Source organism: Hemiscyllium ocellatum, chromosome 21 (genome assembly GCF_020745735.1).
Source record: "Hemiscyllium ocellatum isolate sHemOce1 chromosome 21, sHemOce1.pat.X.cur, whole genome shotgun sequence".
NCBI lineage: Eukaryota > Metazoa > Chordata > Chondrichthyes > Orectolobiformes > Hemiscylliidae > Hemiscyllium > Hemiscyllium ocellatum.
Genome location: NC_083421.1, coordinates 42,235,186 through 42,256,857, shown reverse-complemented (window position 1 = coordinate 42,256,857; position 21,672 = coordinate 42,235,186). Strand labels below are relative to the sequence as shown.

At 40.6% G+C, this 21,672-nt stretch overlaps 1 protein-coding gene across 4 annotated transcripts in view; it reads right to left on the bottom strand.

The window, feature by feature from the left end:
• The window catches only part of rc3h2 (ring finger and CCCH-type domains 2), a 113,723-nt gene extending 92,133 nt beyond the window's left edge, over positions 1-21,590 (bottom strand). For 2 of the 4 annotated variants that reach the window (XM_060841379.1, XM_060841381.1), the window contains exon 1: positions 21,203-21,589. The gene's annotated coding sequence lies outside the window, so the exon portion shown is untranslated. Of the gene's footprint in view, positions 1-1,645; positions 1,738-12,874; positions 12,958-21,202 lie in introns of those variants that run through there. The other 2 variants (XM_060841380.1, XM_060841382.1) reach the window with 2 other exon arrangements.
• Positions 21,591-21,672: the final 82 nt, after the last annotated feature.

Sequence of the window (21,672 nt, the reverse complement as noted above, 5' to 3'; positions counted from 1 at the left end):
CAAAATATTGGGAGTATCCACAATATCAGCATGAGAAATGAAATCGAATAGAGGCATAAATCATTTCACTATTCAAAACTGAATCTAAGATTTAAAACCAGAGAAGGAGATTACTCACAATTTCACTAATATTCATGGGAGAATGACAAGACACCACTTTATATTTCCTCAGATACCAGCAAGGAGGGTTGAGAATTCTGTCATGTTTAATTCTTAGTAATAGACTAATGCCAGAAATTCTTCACAAGCTGAGTGATCAACACATGGAAGATACTTCCAAAGAGGGAAAGTGTGAGAAGTAAAATACAATATTGATATGTAGTCAATTTATTCCAATTTAAACAATATATATGTTTAATTATTACAGTGAAAAGTTAGGACCAGCCATATAAGATTCTTCATTTTGATTTGCCTCATCTCATGAAGTGTACATAGTTTAAACCTTTGGACTTCACAACCAACTTATTTTATGGCTAAACTAATTTTGTTGCACTTGCACTGATAGCAAATAACTGAACATAGATCAAGAAACTACACTACCTTACAGTAAGCAGAAGCCTATTTAAGCCATTATAATGCTTTATCCATTTGCTCAGTCTACTTTTGACAGATTTCAAAATTGTAAAAAAGATAATATTTTTGTGTCTTACTCAGTGAGACCAATCCATTTTTAAAACTAACTACTCAAGCAGAAATTCAAACAGAATATAGATTTAATATAATCCTATTCAGTGTAAACAAGTTAGCACTGCAGACGTAACAATACTGTGCGATACTGCATGAAACCATTCAGAAACTGATCTAATTAAAGATTTTTCAATTCCAGCTTAGATCAAATAACTCCTCCATAAACTTCCTTATCTCTTCTTCCTTAAAAACTACCTATGATTAAGATTTCAGCCATCTGCCCCGACTCCACTTCAAAACAAACTATGGCATAAGACGATACATGTTTCCTATGATTAAACTGGTCAAGCATCCCAGTGACAAAGGCACTATATAAAAAGAGTGACAGCATCACAACTGTCCCATGTATCAGACTGGGAGCAGGAGAAAGAAATGATGAGCAAATGGTGTGCTTATTTCCTCACAGTGGTAGCTTTGGAAGAGACTGAATTACTTAAATTCTCTCATTTATTCACTTATGAATTGCAGTAGCCACTTTATACCTCCCATCATGTTCTCCTTCTAGTTCCCCAAACTCTAGCCTGACAAATTTAAATGTTACATCTTCACTGCAGCAATACCACACGTAGTCCGTAACAATACACAAACTGAAATTGTACCATATTAATGGGTTAGTACAGTATCACAATCAAAATTCAGTGCACTATAATAGTAACATTCATAAATACAGTAAGAGCAACAGACTGGAACCTTCCACTCCTTCCCAAACCAGATGCATTACAAAGATATAACAGGATCCTTACCACATGTAAAAGCAAAAGTAATATGCTTATTTGCTTGAGTTTGGCTGAAGGTTTCTGAGACAGAGAGGAAACAGAAGGAACACAAAAATGCAGTGAATACAAATCACAGAAAATGGAAAAAGTAGTTAAAATTTAGGAGACAAATGCATCGCAGGATCCTGCAGAAGTCCTGTCATAGCAGCTTTGCTTGAATTGTTTATGAAGTTTGAACCTACAATGGAAATTCACGTGCTCCCCATGAACTTCTGAAAACATCTCCACCTCTGGAATGCAGTCGGGGTACTTCAGATCGTTCTGACATACTTACCTGGATAATTACACACAAAAAGAAACCATTAGAAGAAAGAGCCTAGTCTAAGTCCTGGATAACTACATAACTAACTCTTCCCCATCACTCACATTGACCACCAACACAGTCCTCCCCCTGACAACAACTCCTGCGCTAACTACCACCCTACCCATCTGAACATTTGCTCACCTATTCACTGAAAAACTTTGGGATCTTGGACCACTTGCCAGAATACAGTAGCTAATGCCACTGAGGGGATGTAGCTCATCTTTGTGAGATTACTTTGCTTTACTAGGATCTCTTAGTTAGACTCACATTCTACACAGAATCCCTACAGTGTGGGAGCAGGCTAAAATTCTCAAATCCATCAACCAAGAAATTAAAATTTCTAATTTCTTGGAAGTGCAGGGTCAGATTAGAACAAGTCAGCACAGATTTAGTAAGGGAAAGTTACACCTGACAAACCTGTTCGAATTCTTTAATAGGTAACAAGTAGGTTAGGAGAAAGTGAGGACTGCAGATGCTGGAGATCAGAGCTTAAAAAAGTGTGTTACTGGAAAAGCGCAGCAGGTCAGGCAGCATCAAAGGAATAGGAGAATTGACGTTTCGGGCATAAGCCCTTCTTCAGGAATGAGGAGGGTGTGCCAAGGAGGCTAAGATAAAAGGTAGGGAGGAGGGACGTGGGGGAGAGGCGCTGGGAATACGATTGGTGGAAGAAGGTTACGGTGAGGGCGATAGGCTGGAGAGGGGGTGGGGGCGGAGACGTTGGGAAGAAGAATGCAGGTCAAGAAGGCGGTGCTGATTCTGAGGGTTGGGACTGAGAAAAGGTGGGGGGAGGGGAAATGAGAAAGCTGGAGAAATCTGGATTCATCCCTTGTTGTTGGAGGGTTCCTAGGTGGAAGATGAGGCCCTCTTCCTCCAGGCATCGTGTTGCCATGGTCTGGCAATGGAGGCGGCCAAGGACCTGCATGTCCTTGGCTGAGTGGGGGCGGGGGGATTAAAAAGTGTTGGTCTGGCGATGGAGGAGGCCAAGGACATGCAGTCCTTGGCCGCCTCCATCGCCAGACCATGGCAACACAACGCCTGGAGGAAGAGAGCCTCATCTTCCGCCTAGGAACCCTCCAACCACAAGGGATGAATGCAGATTACTCCAGCTTTCCCATTTCTCCTCCCCCCACCTTTTCTCAGTCCCAACCCTTAGACTCAGCACCGCCTTCTTGACCTGCAATCATCTTCCCGTCGTCTCCGCCCCCACCCCCTCTCCGGCCTATCGCCCTCATCTTAACCTCCTTCCACCTATCGTATTCCTAGCGCCCCTCCCCCACGTCCCTCCTCCCTACCTTTTATCTTAGCCTGCTTGGCACACCTTCCTCATTCCTGAAGAAGGGAATATGCCCGAAACGTTGATTCTCCTGTTCCTTTGATGCTGCTTGACCTGCTGTGCTTTTCCAGCACCACAGTTTTAAACAAGTAGGTTAGACCAGGGAAACCCAGTGAATGTTATCGATCTAGACTTCCAAAATGCCTTTGATAAGGTGCCTTATGGGAGGCTGCTGTGTTAGGTGAGAAACCATAGTTTTTGAGGTGAGGATTGAGGATTGGCTGCCTGACAGAAGGCAGAGAGTTGGGATAAAAGGTTCTGTTTCGGAATGGCAGCTAATGACAAGTGGTGTCCCGCGGGGTTCAGGTTGGGGCCACAGCTGTTCACATTATATATTAATGATCTGGATGAAGGGATTCGATGAAGTTCGCCAATGATACGAAGTTAGAAGGTGGGGAGGCTGCAGAAAGATTTAGACAGTTTAGGAGAGTGGTCCAGGAAATAGCTGATGAAATTCAACGTTAGCAAATGCGAAGTCTTGCACTTTTGAAAAAAAGAATATAGGCATGGACTATTTCCTAAAAGGTGAGAAAATTCATTAAGCCAAAGTACAAAGGGATCTGGGAGGCTAGTCCAGGATTCTCTAAAGGTTGACTTGCAGGTTGAGTTCCATGATTAAGAAAGCAAATGTAATGTTGTCATTTATCACAAGAGGGTTGGAATATAAAAGGAATGATGTGCTTCCGGTGACTTTATAAAACTCTAGGGTGTAAGTTTGCTCATTGAGCTGTAGGTTTGATATCCAGATGTTTCATTACTTGGCTAGGTAACATCAGTGGCGACCTCCAAGTGAAGCGAAGCTGTTGTTTCCTGCTTTCAGGACAAACACTGACCAAATACTTAACTATACCAACAACCACCCCAACAAAACACACACACACACACACACACAAAAACGAAGCTGTATCAGAACACTATTCCAATGAGCCACACACTACAGCACAGACGAACTTCGGAAAAATGGAAGAGAACCACCTTTACAACGTATTCAAGAAGAACGGATACTCCAAAAATACAGTCCGCAGATTCCTCAGGAACAAACCACGACAAGCAGTCCTAACACAGCCAGAAACCCTAACCACCTTACCATACATCGAAGAAGTCTCAGAAATGACAGCCAGACTACTGAGACCCCTCGGAATCCTAGTAACACACAAACCCACTAATACTCTCAAACAAAAACTAACAAACTTAAAAGACCCAGTACAACCCATGGACAAAACCAACGTCATCTACAAAATTCCATGCAAGGACTGCCACAAACACTACATAGGACAAACAGGAAGAAAGTTAGCCACAAGGATACATGAACACCAGCTAGCCACAAAAAGACACGACTCTCTCTCCCTCGTAGACCTACACACATGAAAAAAACCCATCATTTCGAATGGGACAACACATCTATCCTGGGACAGGCTAAGCAAAGACATGCCAGAGAATTCCTAGAGGCCTGGCACTCCAATCACAACGCCATAAACAAACACATAGATCTAGATACCATCTATCAATCCCTCAGAAAATGAACAGGAAATGACATCACCACAAACCCCAGGAACCCCATCCAGTACAAACATGTAAATAGAAAGCAGGAGACAACAGCTTCGCTTCACTTGGAGGTCGCCACTGATGATGTTACCTAGCCAGGTAATGAAACGTCTGGATATCAAACCTACAGCTCAGCGAGCAAACCTACACCCTAAACCTCAACCTGAGTGACAAACCTTTATAAAACTCTGGTTAGACCCCATTTATAATACTGTGTCCAATTTTGGGCCCCACAACTCAGGAAGGACATAATGGCACTGGAGCATGTCCAGCAGAGATTCACATGGATGATCCATGGAAAGGTAGGCCTAATATATGATGAACAACTGAGGATCCTGGGATTGTATTTATTAGAGTTTAGAAGGTAGAGGGAGATCTAACAGAAACTTACAAGATAATGCATGGCTTAGAAAGGGTGGACACTGGGCATAGTCTTAGAATTAGAGGGGGTCAATTTAGAACAGAAACGAGGAGACATTTCTTCAGCTAGAAAGTGACAGGTCCTGTGAAATTCATTGTCACAGAGCACAGTGGAGGCCGGGCCGTTAAAAGGTCTTCAAGGCAGAGATTGATAAATTCTTGATCTCGCAAGGAATTAAAGGGCTACAGGGAGTGCGCGGACAAGTGGATTTGAAATGCCCATCAGCCATGATTAAATGGCCTTACTTCCACTCCTATGTCTTATGGTCTTATAGGCCATTCGGGCCTGTTCACACCGTCCCTCTGAACAGCACCCATCCAGACCCAACCCTATTCTATCCCTGCAACCCTGTATCATCTTAAGTGGACAACATCAGAAAGCCCAGCCAAAATGCATAGCTTCAGAATGTAGAAAAATAGATGCAGAAAAAAAAGTAGTATAGCAATCTAAAGGCATCTGCTGCTTCCTGGAAGATTCAGGTTATTATGATGTTGTATCATTCATTTTAGTTGTATTTTAACATTTACAGTCTTTGTTATCAAGATCTACAAGCTGACTGTCTTAAGTTATATCGCTATTTTGCTCATCCAATTTCAGAACTGGCAAAAGGTTGATGGTGCAATCCCTTCTCTCACCTGCAGCAACAGCAATTATACAGTTTCTAGTTGATTACTGAAGGGTTCCACATTTATGATTCATAAAATGACATTATCTGTTTACAATAAAGACAGACCCAAACCACTCAACATAACTCCAACCAGAAAGAATCAGAGATGTCTAAACAGAGTGAATATCTTATTAAAAAAAATGACCCAGCTATTCAATACACTTATCAGAAAATATACTCATGCAACAAATAAACACAAAGAATTGACATTTGTTCAGTTTTGGAGAAGACATGGTTTTCTGCTACCAAGCATGGAGTAGTCTTTTAAAGCAATACTGTCATAATGGTGAAGTCTACAAAATTGTATAAAAATTGGTAAACAATTCGTCACGCAGACAGAGTAAAAAGGAGCGGGAAATATGTAATGCTGAAGTGGTATTTATCTAATAATAGTGTGGCTTTACCTGTTTATAAATACAGCAATCTGTGACTTCAATACGCAGTTATTACAAAATGCTCATCCATTTTCTGTTAAAACTAGTTACTAGGAATGTTGAGGAACTAAAAAAGTTTAAAATCATTAACATAATCCCAGGTAACCCCAAAGAATCTGAACTTGAATAATAACTTGAAATAATTCCAACACAAATTACCCCAACAGAAAATCACCTCACAACCACCAACCAAAACTTCTGCTCTCCCTACACAGCCAATAAACAAACATCAGTTTAGATCATTTTGTAGCACTCATTTAACAGACAGAAAAGATGTGGGTTTGCACAATAAACAAAGTCCCAACTTTCAAATGAGACATTCTCTCAGGTTGCCCAAGTAGATTCAAAGATTATTTGTAAAATGGTATTCATTGACCTTGACCTTTCCCAACTCTGCAACTAACTCAAAACACATCCAAGATATCTGCTCTACTTTAATTCTTTCCTCGAGTATCCCTGATTTTAACTGCTTCCACCACTGCTGGTTATGCTGTCAGCTGGTTCACTAATGCTTTTTAGGACAGGAAATCTACCATTTTTACTGGGTCTGGCCTACACATGACTCCAAGATCCACAGCAACATAGATGATGCTTAAATGCCCTCTGAACACTACTTGGCTCAAGGGCAATTATGAATGAGCAACAGATCCTGAAATAATAAAGAAAAGCTGTCAAGGCTCTAAGTTCTGAATTCCCAGCCATATCTTTGCCAACTCTTTCTTCCTTTAAAATGTTTTAAGCGCCTACCTCCAACTAAGTGTTTGGACATTTGCCCTCACATGGCTGTGAATAATTATGCTTTCTTATACACCTCTGAAGATCCTCGAAATCCTTAACATGAAATAATTGTCCCAGGGTAGGAGTGTCCAAAACTAGAGGGCATAAATTTAAGGTGAGAGGGGAACCATTTGAAAGGGACCCAAGGGGCAGCTTTTTCGTGCAGAGGGTAGTGTGTGAATGGAATGAGCTGCCAGAGGAAGTGTAGACAGGTACAATTACAACATTTAAAACGCATTGAAGAGACATGGGCCACTTGCTGGAAAATGGGACTACATTAATTTAGGAGATCTGGCCAGCATGGACAAGTTGGACCAAAGAATCTATTTCCGTGCTGTACAACTTCATGACTCTATGACATTTATAATGCATCTTTAAAAATAAATTGTTGTTATACTAATCATTTCCAACTTGCTGGTCATCATTCTTCCTCAGTCATCACTGAAACATAGGGTCACAGTCATAGAGTTAGAGGTTTACAGGATAGAAAAAAGGCCTTTCAGTCCACTGAGCCTGTGCCGGTCATAAACAACCACCTGATTATTCTCATCCAATTTCTGTTTAGTTATGTTTTAAGTGGCTTTAGTGCACAAAATGCCTGTTGCACTTGCTGAATCATTGTACTCCAAATATTTTCAACTGTCATATTATGAAAATGTGAAATTAAAACTGAAAGTACATGAAGTTGTGCTGAACTCAAAACATGAGCTGTTTCCCTTCATATTTGCTGCCAGATCAGAATTTCTTCTCATCCTATTTTTCTTTATGTTTAGTTACTTATATAAAAAGGCAAGGAAGTAGAAATATGGATTGAATTCAAAGCAAACAGTCAGAAAGAAGCATGGTTAGTGTGTGGGAGACTTTGCCCAAGTGAGACAGAGACTGTGTGAGTATATCTGTGAATTTGGTGTGGAGGGAGAAAGAGTGCTTTAAGTGAGGTTTACTGCAAGAAAGTAAAGTCTTCAAAAAAAGGGAGTTGGGCAGGATAGGTTCAAAAGCATGAATCGAGAGACCTACCTGCAGAGAGACCAGTGGGGGAATGACATCATAAAACACAACGTTAGAGGGCAGGAAAAACATTTTTCACTTTAAAGTAAAAGCAAGATCTTGAGTTTATATTTATGTCACTTGCGTTTATTTCTTCTCTTTTTCTTAAAAGCTTTTCAATAGGATTGTATTGGAAGGAGGTTAGGAACATTGATAGCTTCGAACCTTGGTGTAGTCCGTCTGGTGCCAAAGTTAACAACTTCCCCTCAAGGCTAGAGAGAAACTTTGAGTGAAAGGGGAGGAATCTGGTTGCCATTGTCCACAATGGTACCGATGGCAGTTCTCTTCATGGTAATAATCTCATTATTAACTGACCAACAGGCAAAGTGGCATGCGGTAAATAAAATCAAGGAGTTAAAATATGTGGCTGAAAGATTTATGCTGGAGGAATAGATTTCTGTTCATGTCATACTGGCACTACTACAGAGATAGAAGGGAAATATTTCAGTTTTACATTTGAACTGTGCTGGGATCAATGTCCTGTTGAACCAAATATCTGAGGCTGTTGAGAGGATTTTAAACTAAATTGGGAAAAGGGGGATTCCAAAGACATAATAAATAGCAATTTATAAAGCAAAAATATATTGCAGCATCATAGCTGTTTAAGTAATGATAACAAGCATGATAGAAAGGGACAGAGAGTGCACAAATATTTTCAAAAACAAACAGCAAATACAGTCAATGGGGGAAAATATAGTTAAGAAGGGAAAATTAATGTACGGACTGGGAAGAAATGGCAGTGTGGTAGATTTGTTAGTACAATTAGAAATAATAGTCAGAGTCATGCAGCACAGAAACAGACCCTTCAGTCCAATCAGTCCTTGCCAAACTTATGTATGACAGCATGAACTGGATTAAATTATATAGAATCCATATGGTTAGAAGGGAGAAATAATTAGGGAAAGGCAATATTGGTAGGAATGGTCCACAGCCATCTTAACAGTAGCTAACAGAGCAGTAGCCCATGACTAACAAACAAAGGCATATCCCAGTGAAGATAAGAGAATTTATATAGGAAGGTAGCAAACTGACCATAGTTAACCAAGAAAGTTAAGGATAGCATCAAAATGAACGAAACAAAAATTCCATGTGCCAAAATTGGTGGTAAGACACGGGATTGGGAAAGTTATTCTTTTTCTACAAACCAAAAAAGGGAAAAAGCAAATTGAGGGCAAACTAGGTTTTTAAAAAAAGACGATGAGAGAATCATTAAATATATAAAAAGGAAGAGAGTGGCCAAAAAAAAACAACACAGGCCTCTTAAAAAGTCATTCTGAGGAAATTATAATGGGGAACTAGAAAATGGCAGGGCAGTTGAATAAATACTTTGCAGTCTTTTAAGTAAATAGTATTCCAGAGGTACTAAATAATCAAGGGATATTGGGGAGTGTGTGCGTGGCCATGTGTGTAATCCAACAACTTGTCACAGAGAAAGTTTACTAGGCACACAAATGCAAATAAAGATTGCTAAGTCCCTGGATCTAGAAGGTTGCATGACTGGATATTACAAAGGAAATAATATTGAAGTAGATACACTGGTAGTAACCTTTCAAAGATCCTTCAAATCTTGAAAAGACAAGAATGAGCAAAGTCAGCATGTTTTCACAAAGGGGAAACCATGCAACAAATTTAATCAAGCAGAGGCAGCAGGGTTTCATGAAGAAGGAATCGTGCATGGTAAATTTATTTAATTCTTTGAAGAGGTAACAAGCAGGATAAATAAAATGGAACCAGTAGATGTAATTTATTTGGATTTCCAAAAGGTACTGCGAAAGGCTACTTAAGAGTCTATGTAAGTGGGGGTAGTACATTAGCATAAGGGATTGGGTAAGTAATAGAAGTCAGACTTGGAGTACAGGGGGCATTTTCTGGATAGCAACCTGTAACTAGCAGTGTGCCACAAGGATCAGTGCTGGGGCCACAATTATTTATAATCAATGACTTGGATAAGAACATACTCTTGCCACATTTGTGGATGACAACAAAATATGGGAAGGCAAGTCGTGCGGAAGACATAATGAGTCTGCAAAGGCATACAGTGGGTTAGCTAAGCAGGCAAAACTTGGTAGATGGAATATAATGTAGAAAAATGAGGTTATGCACCAAGCAGGAAGAAAAGAACAGCTGATTATTACTTAAATGGATAAGGACTCAAAACTGTAGCAGAAGGGAGGTCCTCTTGCATAAATCTTAAAACACTCACATACATGTTCAGCAGCTGTAGGAAACACAAATGGAATGCTCGCCTATATCCAAAGGGAGTGGTATATACAAATAGGAAAGCATTGCTAAAACTATATGAGGTCCTATGTAGAGATCACTCAGGAGTGTGAAAAAAGTTTTGGTCCCTTTTTTGGAGAAAAGATATTCTGGAGTCAGTCCCCAAAAGGTGCAAAGATTGAACCCAGGTATGGAGGGATTTTATGATCACAGGTTCAGTAGGTTGGGATTGAACTCATTGGGAGCTTAGATGAATGAGAAGAGGTCTCTTTGAAACAAAGATTCTTAGCAGCCTTGACAGGTTATATGCCCAGAGGTTGGTTACCCTTATGGGGACAGGCTAGGACCAGGGAGCATAAACTCAGAGTAAAAATTCACCCAGTTAGGACAGAGATAAGGAGGAATTTCTCTCAAAAGGTAGCGAATCTGAGAAATTCTTGTTGTGTTGTTGTTATGCATATTCAAGGTTACGACAGGCAGATAGTTAAATCAGGGTTAAAAGGAAAAGGCAGGAAAGTGGTGTTGGGTATTATCGCAATAGCCATGTCTCATTGAATGGTCGAGCAAACTTGGCTGAATGGTCTATTTCCGCTCCTACATCATATGAAGGTGATAAAGGGAGAAACAGGATAAGGCTGGAGAGCAATTTTAAACAAGGATAAAAATGTCAAAATCAAGATATCGCTCAACTGAGGATCAATTTAGTTCAGTAAGCACAAATGGAGGCAGATAAGACACACTACAAAAGAATTTAACTGTCATTACTATTTTCTACATTTATTTTTACAAAACCTGATTGACAAGCAGCTTGTTGCAAGCTTTCGTTTGCTGCAACTTATCAACCCCAAAACATGCTTGCTGCCAATTAAAGACAAAAGTCGGTTTTCATGATTGGTCTGGTTAGGACTGGAGTGGAATATCTGCAGGAGTCATATCTGGTTATTCTCATTACTAATTGGGAAATATCAGTCAATTTTGATTTTACACAAAGTAATTATAGACATCTACAGAAAACAAAATCACCTAGCTTTAACTTGTATAATCCTATTTAAGTTTTCCAGTGTATGTGAAACACTTTGGACATTTCCAAACTATCACAACAGAATCAAGATGGCTAACTGTATATAATTTTTTTTAAATTGGAGCAGCAGCATTTAAAGATGAAGGCTAATGTTTCCAGAGAGAGAAAAAAAATCAGATTTTTGGAGCTTTGTTTACTTTCTGCAACTTAAAAGCTGAAAATTATTCTTGTTTAAAAATGTCTAGCTTATCTTGACATGCCGACTTGTTAAGATTAGATTAATTAGATTCCCTACAGAATGGAAACAGGCTCTTTGACCCAACAAGTCCACACTGACCCTCCGAAGAGTAACCCACCTAGACCCATTCCCTACCCTACATTTACTCCTGATTAACACACCTAACATTATGGGCAATTTAGCACAGGCAATTCACCTAAACTGCACATCTTTGGATTGCGGGAGGAATCCAGAGCATCTGAAGGAAACCCACACAGACACAGGGAGAATGTGCAAACTCCACACAGACAATCTGCCCGAGGTGGGACTCGAACCCAGGCACTGGCGCTGTAAGGCAACAGTGCTAGCCACTGAGCCACCGTGCCGCTCCCTTTAAATGTCCTACACTCACTGTAGGAAATTATTTCTTGAGAGGGAAGAATGGGTGAAAAAAAATCCAAAAGCATAGCAGAACTAGAAACAATGTGACATTGATCAACATTATAAGTGTCATGTTGGCAGGTTTCCTGCCTCTCAACACTTATTCAGCAGAGACCAAAACAACATTCCATCACCACTGGATTGTATTATTTTGCTTTGGTGCAGAGAAAAAAAAAGGTTAATTTTAAAACAACTCAGGTCAACAAATTCTACATTATGCACACTGAAAACCTGAATAGTTTAGTTCTAAAGTGTGTAATTTCAACATTTGGAAATTTTGATTTTAAAAAATTGAGGCAGACAGGTTTTGGTTTCAGTTCTGCAAATGTATCACTGTCTATTTTAAATCATTTAGAAGAGTGTCCTAAATACCTAAGTTCCAAGAAAGCACATGGCTTAGTTAGTGCCCAGCCAGATACCGGGGATGCTAACTGATCAAGCCTTTAGACTATTAAGTTTATTGCATAGAAAAGATAAATGATCGGAGAACACCAGTAGTTTAGTTTGAGTCCAGTTCTGAAGAATCAAGTTTCTGTTTTATCCTAGCAAAAGGATCTGGTTCACAATTTAGAACAACTTTAAGCTAGAAGGGCAGGTTAGTTTGTGAAGTGTCCAAGCTGCTAGCATAGACAAAGGTTTAGCCATCTGAACTAGAAAAGTGTCTTCGTGGCAACAAAACTGGAAAGAGGCAAAAAGAAAATTAGTGTGTTAATAAAGAAATAACACTTCACAGGGATTCAATACCTATAAAGGTTATTGCTGGGAAATAGTTGTTAATATAAAATGGCAAAACAATTTTTCATCTTTCCAATAGCTTATAGCTTGTTTTGTGTACTAAACTTGCATTGTTCAGTTAAAAACATTGACAGTCTCATTTAAATACATTCAGTGACTAACAACCACAGTAATTGACTTAAAAAAAAAGGTAAACTTATAATCTATCAAGCCTGGTTTCATTCTGGGATGTGACTTATCCTGTATTACCACTAGCTGGGATTGTAAGGGCTTCCTGACAGATGTTGGGAAACAATACAGGTTGTTGTGGTTCTGTTCGACGAGCTGGGAGTTTTTCTTGCAAACGTTTCGTCCCCTTTCTAGGTGACATCTTCAGTGCTTGGGAGCCTCCTGTGAAGCGCTTCTGTGCTGATTCCTCCGGCATTTAGACTGGTTTGAATCTGCCGCTTCCGGTTGTCAGTAGCTGTCCGCTGCAGTAGCCGGTATATAGGGTCTAGGTCGATGTGTCTGTTAATCGAATTCGTGGATGAGTGCCATGCTTCTAGGAATTCCCTGGCTGTTCTCGGTTTGGCCTGTCCTATAATAGTGGTGTTGTCCCAATCGAATTCATGTTGTTTGTCATCTGAGTGGACGGCTACTAGGGACAGCTGGTCGTGTCGTTTCGTGGCCAGTTGGTGTTCATGGATGCGGGTTGTTAGCTGTCTTCCTGTTTGTCCTATGTAGTGTTTTGTGCAGTCCTTGCATGGGATTTTGTACACTACGTTGGTTTTGATGCTGCTGCTGGGTATCAGGTCCTTTGTCCTGGTGAGTTGTTGTCGGAGAGTGCTGTTAGGAGTCCTAGTGGTCGCAGCAGTCTGGCTGTCAGTTCAGAAATGCTCCTGATGTATGGGAGTGTGGCCAGTCCTTTGGGTTGTGGCATGTCCTCATTTCATTGTCTTTCCCTGAGGCATCTGTTGATGAAATTGCACGGGTATCCGTTTTTGTTGAATACCTTGTATAGGTGTTCTTCTTCCTCTTTTTGTAGTTCAGGTGTGCTGCAGTGTGTTGTGGCCCTTTTGAATAACGTCCTGATGCAACTTCGTTTGTGTTTTGGAGTGGTTGCTTTCATAGTTCAGGACTTGGTCCGTGTGCATGGCTTTTCTGTATACCTTCGTGGTGAATTCTCCGTTCGGTGTTCTCTGTACTATCACGTCCAGGAATGGGAGCTGGTTGTCCTTTTCTTCCTCTCTCATGAATCGGATTCCTGTGATTGTGGCGTTGATGATCTGATGTGTGTTCTCTCTTTCTTGTTTTTAATGATTACAAAGGTGTCGTCCACGTATCTGACCCATAGTCTGGGTTGTAGTTGGTTAGCGGATCCAGACACTCTATACAGTCAACACAAGAATTTTTGGACATCATTAGAAATATACACATAGACAAGGAAGAAACCATGGTCTCATTCGATGTAACGGCACTGTTCACTTCTATTGAGAAAACCCTAGCCAGAGAAACAATATCCAACCTGCTGGACATACATAACAGACAACAGGATGCTGAACCTATTAACAAAGATGGCATACTTAAACTACTGGACCTGTGCTTCACAACACACTTCACATTCAACAACCAGATATATGAACAAATCAACGGAACACCCATGGGCTCACCGATCTCCGGACTGATAGCGGAAACAGTAATGCAAAGGTTAGAAAAAACAGTTTTAACGCAACTACAACCCAAACTATGGGTCAGATACGTGGACGACACCTTTGTAATCATTAAAAACACAGAAATAGAGAACACACACCGGATCATCAACGCCACAATCACAGGAATCCGATTCACGAGAGAGGAAGAAAAGGACAACCAGCTCCCATTCCTGGAGGTGATGGTACAAAGAACACCGAACGGAGAATTCACCACGAAGGTATACAGATGTCCTGATGTATGGGAGTGTGGCCAGTCCTTTGGGTTGTGGCATGTCCTCATTTCGTTGTCTTTCCCTGAGGGTTCTGTTGATGAAATTGCACGGGTATCCGTTTTTGTTGAATACCTTGTATAGGTATTCTTCTTCCTCTTTTTGTAGTTCAGGTGTACTGCAGTGTGTTGTGGCCCTTTTGAATAATGTCCTGATGCAACTTCGTTTGTGTGTGTTGGGGTGTGTTTCATCACCAGATGCCTCAGGGAAAGACAACGAAATGAGGACATGCCACAACCCAAAGGACTGGCCACACTCCCATACATCAGGAGCATTTCTGAACTGACAGCCAGACTGCTGCGACCACTAGGACTCCTAACAGCACAAAAACCAAAAGCCACTCTCAGACAACAACTCACCAGGACAAAGGACCCGATACCCAGCAGCAGCAAAACCAACGTAGTGTACAAAATCCCATGCAAGGACTGCACAAAACACTACATAGGACAAACAGGAAGACAGCTAACAACCCGCATCCATGAACACCAATTGGCCACGAAACGACACGACCAGCTATCCCTAGTAGCCGTCCACTCAGATGACAAACAACATGAATTCGATTGGGACACCACCACTATTACAGGACAGGCCAAACAGAGAACAGCCAGGGAATTCCTAGAAGCATGGTACTCATCCACGAATTCAATTAACATACACATCGACCTAGACCCTATATACCGGCCACTGCAGCGGACAGCAACTGACAACCGGAAGCGGCAGATTCAAACCAGTATAAATGCCGGAGGAATCAGCACAGAAGCGCTTCACAGGAGGCTCCCAAGCACTGAAGATGTCACCTAGAAAGGGGACGAAACGTTTGCAAGAAAAACTCCCAGCTCGTCAAACAGAACCACAACAACGAGCACCCGAGCTACAAATCTTCTCACAAACTTTGAACAATACAGGTGTTGGGAAACAACCTGAGTTATTCAAAATCCGTTGTATTCAAACTTTATTTCTAAACAACAAGTGGATATTATAAAGTTTATGTTCACATAGGGGCACCAAATCATGGCATTAAATGAAGTTCATGCCACTAAAATAGCACAGCTTAGTAAAAGAAACAAGAACTAAAGAATAATTAACAGACAATGTTGTGAAACTTGAAAGGGTTCAGAAAAGATTTACAAGGATGTTACCAGGGTTAAAGGATCTGAGCTATAGGGAGAGGCTGAACAGGCTGGGGCTGTGTTCCCTGGAATGTCAGAAGCCGAGGGGTGACCTTACAGAGGTTACAAAATTATGAGGGGCATGGATAGGATAAATAGACAAAGTCTTTTCCCTGGGGTTGGGGAATCCAGAACTAGAGGGCATAGCTTTAGGGGGAGAGGGGAAAGAGACCCAAGGGGCAACTTTTTCACGCAGAGGGTGGTACGTGTATGGAATGAGCTGCCAGAGGATGTGGTGGAGGCTGGTACAATTGCAACATTTAAGAGGCATTTGGATGGGTATATGAATAGGAAGGGTTTGGAGGGATATGGACCAGGTGCTGTCAGGTGGGACTAGATTGGGTTGGGATATCTGGTCTGCATGGACAGGTTGGACCGAAGGGTCTGTTTCCATGCTGTACATCTCTATGACTCTATGACAAGAAACAAGGTTATAAAGTGAAAGGAGAACAAGCATGGCCAAAGAGAGGTTTTGAAGATATCTAAACTGAGAAGTAGAAAGACGAAGAGCTTCCAGTCAGGAAGTTTTTAAAAAAAAAGCAGAAATAAGATCACTATTCTAACCCGGGAATTGGAATAAAACAGAGAGGAAGAGATGCAGAGGGCCACATCTAGAAGGCCATGAACCTAGTTTTGTAATCAACCTGTTCAGAAATGTTACCACACATCTCTGGAACAGGTGAGACTTAAACCCAGGTCTCTCAGTCCAGAGTTAGGGACACTACCACTGCACCATACGCGGTCCTCTCAAAATCTGACGTGCCTGCTTTTTAGGTATTTTCAAAAGACATTACATTACACTCCTTTGGAAGAAGTGGGACTTGGTTCAGAATTAGGGACACCACAAGAGCCTAAGGAAGCCATGAAAACACAGACAAGGTGGAGTGAAGCTGTGGTCAATTCGTAAGATGAAGATAAAACCTTTTTGTTCAGTATTGAGAAAGTATTGGGCTAATGAGTGCTTTAAATGGGCAAATGAGACTTTGTGCAGGACATCAGGATGAATGAGGAAGAATTAAATGAGTGCCACTCAAGCAACTAGTGAGATAGAAAATTGAGAAGTGAAGACTTTAGATAACAGAAAGGTGGATAAGGGCTTTAGCTGCTGAAAAATGAGGAACTAAAATAGGTAGCTCCCATTTAAAAGGCAGGGAATCTTAAAAACCATATTAAAAGGTCATGATGAATTATGCTCAGATCTTTGAAAATGACAGGAAAATTCTTTGTAGGTGCTGTAAATCTATGTTTTGAATAAAAAGTTTAGAACCATTGTTATCACTTTCCGCTTTGCCCTCTGAAACTCTCGAGAATTCTACTAGCTTAGTAGAGTTAGAACTGTATTAGTTGTTTACAACAGCCAATAATAAATATTTTGAAATCGAGTACAATTGTAACTTTGACTCTTTGAAAGTTGATCTCCAGTGTGCACTTACCTAATCTTGCATGCAATTACTGTATTGAGATTGTAATATAATGCCCAAAATGTCAGTTACGTTGTGACATACCTTAGTGGTACCATGTTTGAATTACTATAAAAAGTTTGCCTATATAAATGCCCACAGATCTGTTTTATATATTTTTAAAAATTAGGTCATAACCTATTAAAAATACCAACCGGAAAGAAATTCATTGACATTCCAAGGTACAATTTTTTTTTGTAATTGTACATTAACACTCATCACGTAGGTGTGTAATATCATAAAATCACAATGATTGACAGCCTCCAAAGCTGTGTAAGAATATATAGTGTACATTCAGAAATCAGGGCAATAAATTTATTCTAATTACCTCACATCCAATATACAATACTAATTCTGGACACGAGCATAAATTCTCAGCACAGACTAAGATTTTAGTACACCAACAATTCACTAAACTATATTATTCAACTATTTCATCGACTATATGAAGTCACCATAACAACTATGAAATTAACACATTTCTACTTCTCAAAAGCCAACTGAGCACCTTCTAGGAAAAAAAGTTATGAAATTTTTATTGACCTATTAACGACACCTTACTGAGGTGACATCTAATCAAAGCAGTTTGTCAGCTATAAAAGCATAAGCAGGCATGCCAACAAATATTAGAAAAGCTAACTTTCAGTTAAACAGATCACCAAAGAATCAAGAGCTCTACACTCTCAACCAATTATATAATTGGACCCACAAGACATCCAATATATGCAATTGAAAATTCTGCTCATGGCATTATTCAAAACTGGCAAAGGGATCCATGTTGGCCCATGCTGACACAGACACAAATGCCCCACTGGGTTATGACCAAAGAAAATATTTGCTAAGTTTTCAGTGTAAAATTACAATCCAAACTAAAATGTATTGTAGTGACTAACAGAAACAAAATGGTTGAACAATATTTCTAATCTATGACAATGATGTTTTGTATTGTCCCCAGCTACAGTTGGCAAATAACTTTGCTATATTACAATGGTTCTGATTGTTTATCAAAATAAAGTTACTATAAATGCAGTAGTCATTTTGCCTTAGTATAATTACTTTAGATTTCATCTTCGACATGTTATTGAATTCAATGATCGATCTTGCGAAGAAAGGTTGAACAAATTGGGCCTGAATCCATTCGACTTCGAGGAATGATCTCATTAAATGTACAAGAATTTGAGTGGATACCAGTAAGATGTTTCCTATTGTATAGAAACTAGAAACAGTGGACACAGTTTAAGGCACCTCCCTTTTAAGTATAGGAGAAAAAATGTATTTTCTCTTGGAAAGTTGTTAGGATGTAAAATTCTCTTGCCCGGGGGGAAAAAAAATATAGAGACTCCGTCACGGAATTGGTTTTCGCTGAGTTAGATAAACCTGAGACAAGCGAGTCAAGGATAATGATAAGAAAAGCAGAGTTGAGACCATAACCAGATTAACCATGTTCTTACATAGGAAGAGAGCAGGTTCAAAAGGACCCCATAGCCGACTCGCCTTCCTAGAACCAACTGGAGAAATGAATTCACACGAAGCACAGTATGGTTGCATTGTGATTACATTACTAATCCAGTAATCCAAAGCTTGAGCAAAAACCAGAAGAATGTGAATACAGATTCATCAAATGCTGTTTGAAAATTTTAATTCAGGGGAGATGGTGGCCTACTGGTATTATCACTGGATTATTAACCCAGAGACCCAGGTAATGTTCTGGAACCTGGGTTCAAATTCTGCCATGGCAAATGGTGGAATTTAAATTCAACAACAGAAATTGTCAATTATTGGAAAATCCCATTGGGTTCATTAATGTCCTTTAATGAAGTAACCTGCCATCCTTACCTGACCAGGCCTACATGCAACTCCAGACCCACAACAAATGTGGTTGACTCTTAACGGTCAAGAAGACTGAACAATAAATGTAGCCCTTGCCAGTGATGCCCTCATTCCTCATCCCATGAATGAAAAAAAATTCAGAATCTTGAAATGAGGATTAGATAATCCATTCTGTTGGATTTTTGTGAAAACCCACCTGGCTCAATATTTTGTTTAAGAAAAAAAATCTTCCATTTTGCCCAGTCTGGTCTCCTAAAATGTAAGAGCCTCAAAAGTGGCCAAGCAAGCCACTCAGATATATCACAATCCACTAAAAATATTCAGCAGTTCAAGGAGACATTGCACCACCACCTTTTCAAGGTAACAAAGGATGGACAAGTAATACTAAACTTACCAGAAATACCCAAATCTGGGAACATTTAAAAAAAACTTCCAAATATAGTATTCATTAACAGTTAAAGAAAGATAAGTCGTCTGCTAATCTGCAACTTTCAATTATATACCAATGCATCTAATTACTTACTAGTCACAAAGCAACAATTATGAGAAAGGACAGGAATAAAAACACAGGCCAATGAAAAACTTTAATTGGTTTTTGCATTTACCAGATAAACAAACCTATTACTACAAGCTGTATATTTTAAAATCAAAAATTATGTTTGTTCTACTTAATGTATTGTACGTAAAACTACTTAAGATGACCAGCTCCAAGATTAGACATCTACAGCAATTGCATGATTACATCCTTTTTGTATAAACTTATTCATGGGAATGTGGGCGTTGCTGGCTTGGCCAGCATTTTTTGCTCATCCCTATCTGCCCTGGAGGCGGTGGCGGCGAGCTATTTTCTTGAACCGTTGAAGTTCTCGACCTGGCAGGACAACTAATGTGCAGTTTGCAAGAGAGTTCGGGATTTTGACCCAGCAAAAGTGAAGGAAAAAAAAAATATACTTTCAAGTCAAAATGGGTGTTTTGGCTGATCATGAACTAGCAACATTGTGGTGTCAGTTATATTTTATGCAGGTAGTCTAAACATGAGTGCTTTAAGCTTGTCATCAAGTTGACTTGAAACTAACAGAGGTCTTGCAGAAACGATGCTTCCTATATTTGAACATGGGAAGGGTGTGACGTGACATCAAAGAAGCAACGAGTCAGGTCATCTGTGGTCACCATAATATTCAAAAGAGAATATATAAAAGTGAAGTAGTTGTGTTTTTTTTAAAAAGTCTGTGGTGTAAAACTTGTCATTGAGCCTAACTAACTCGATTTAAAAAATAAATTGAAAACCAGAAACCACACATGTCCAACCACTGTAAAGTGCCAGATAGGGCAATGCTGATTGCAAATTTGTGTGCGCTTATTGCGCAATTATACGTACTCAATGGAAACAAATAGCAACTACAAGAGGGTGATGTTTTAGTGCTAATTCTAAAGTAAACCACAAACCTAAAACGGTGTTTTTTTCGGAGGGGAGAAGGGACTGTCAAAACGTTCCTGATTATAGAAAATATAAGGGGAGCAGCTGTTTAAAGCACCTGGTTCCCTGAGTGTCGAAAGTAAGCTGCGTGATCGGACTGGGCGCATTTCACAGAACGTGAAGCCGAGAAGATGATTTTTGAAAATGCCTACGGCGGACGCTCCAAAAGCCTGGTCCCTTTCTCCATCAGACTCCTGTCAGGGCAGCACAACACACCCACAGCCTCTCGGCACTGACACTTCGGGAAAACATGGCGATTACACTTGTCATCGTGTGTCGGGGGAAGCCAGCTCCGGCTGCGGAAGCGAGCCGGGTCAAGCCCAGTCGTTCGCCCCAACCGCAAATTCTCCCCGGTGTGACATTTATTCAGGGCAGCCTTGGTGCCGAGATACTGATGACAGCGGGTTAAAGCAGCCTCGCGTCACAGCACAGCACAGCAAAAGGAGTCGATCCTCAACCTAACCTGACAGGCTTTCCTCCCACCCCACCACGGCCAACAATGATTGACAGGGCTCTCGTCCAATCACGGTGGCGCCTTCGGATGCAGGATCTGCCAACCGCCAATCGGCAGTTCAGGTGGGCGTGGCTACAAGAGCTACAGCCAGTACGTTCGGTTGTCTTTGACAGCTGCTCCCCGTAAAAAGCTGGGGGGGGGGTGAAGGAGTAAAAAAAACTCTTTACCTTTTCTGTAGGCACTAAGAAGAAGTAACATCCATCTTTCCATCGAAGAAAGAAAAACTTTAATAAGTTAACTTCACAGAAGCAATTAATGGATACATGTAAACAGCGGCTTAACCGCGGGTCATAAAAGCCGATGAAAGGTCGAGTCGTTGGCGGTGCAGTGCTGCTCCGGCTCCGACATTTTGCTCCGGATCACGGCGACTCCCCGTTAGGGAGACCTTAACAGGAAGGGAGCATCGCTGCCGTGTATCCCTCCGCGCAACGGTCTCTCCTCACAACAAACACTCGGCTTCTCAGGTACGGGATCCTCCCCATCATTCGATTCCTAGGCTTTTTTTTTGAAAAAATGTTAAAAATAAACACTTTCCGTTTTTTTTCCCCCCCTCCCCACCTCCTCTTCCTTCCCGGTTGCCGTTTCTGCATGCCACAACGCGTCGATTGTTGGGCTGTTCCTCTCACCCCGCCCCCAG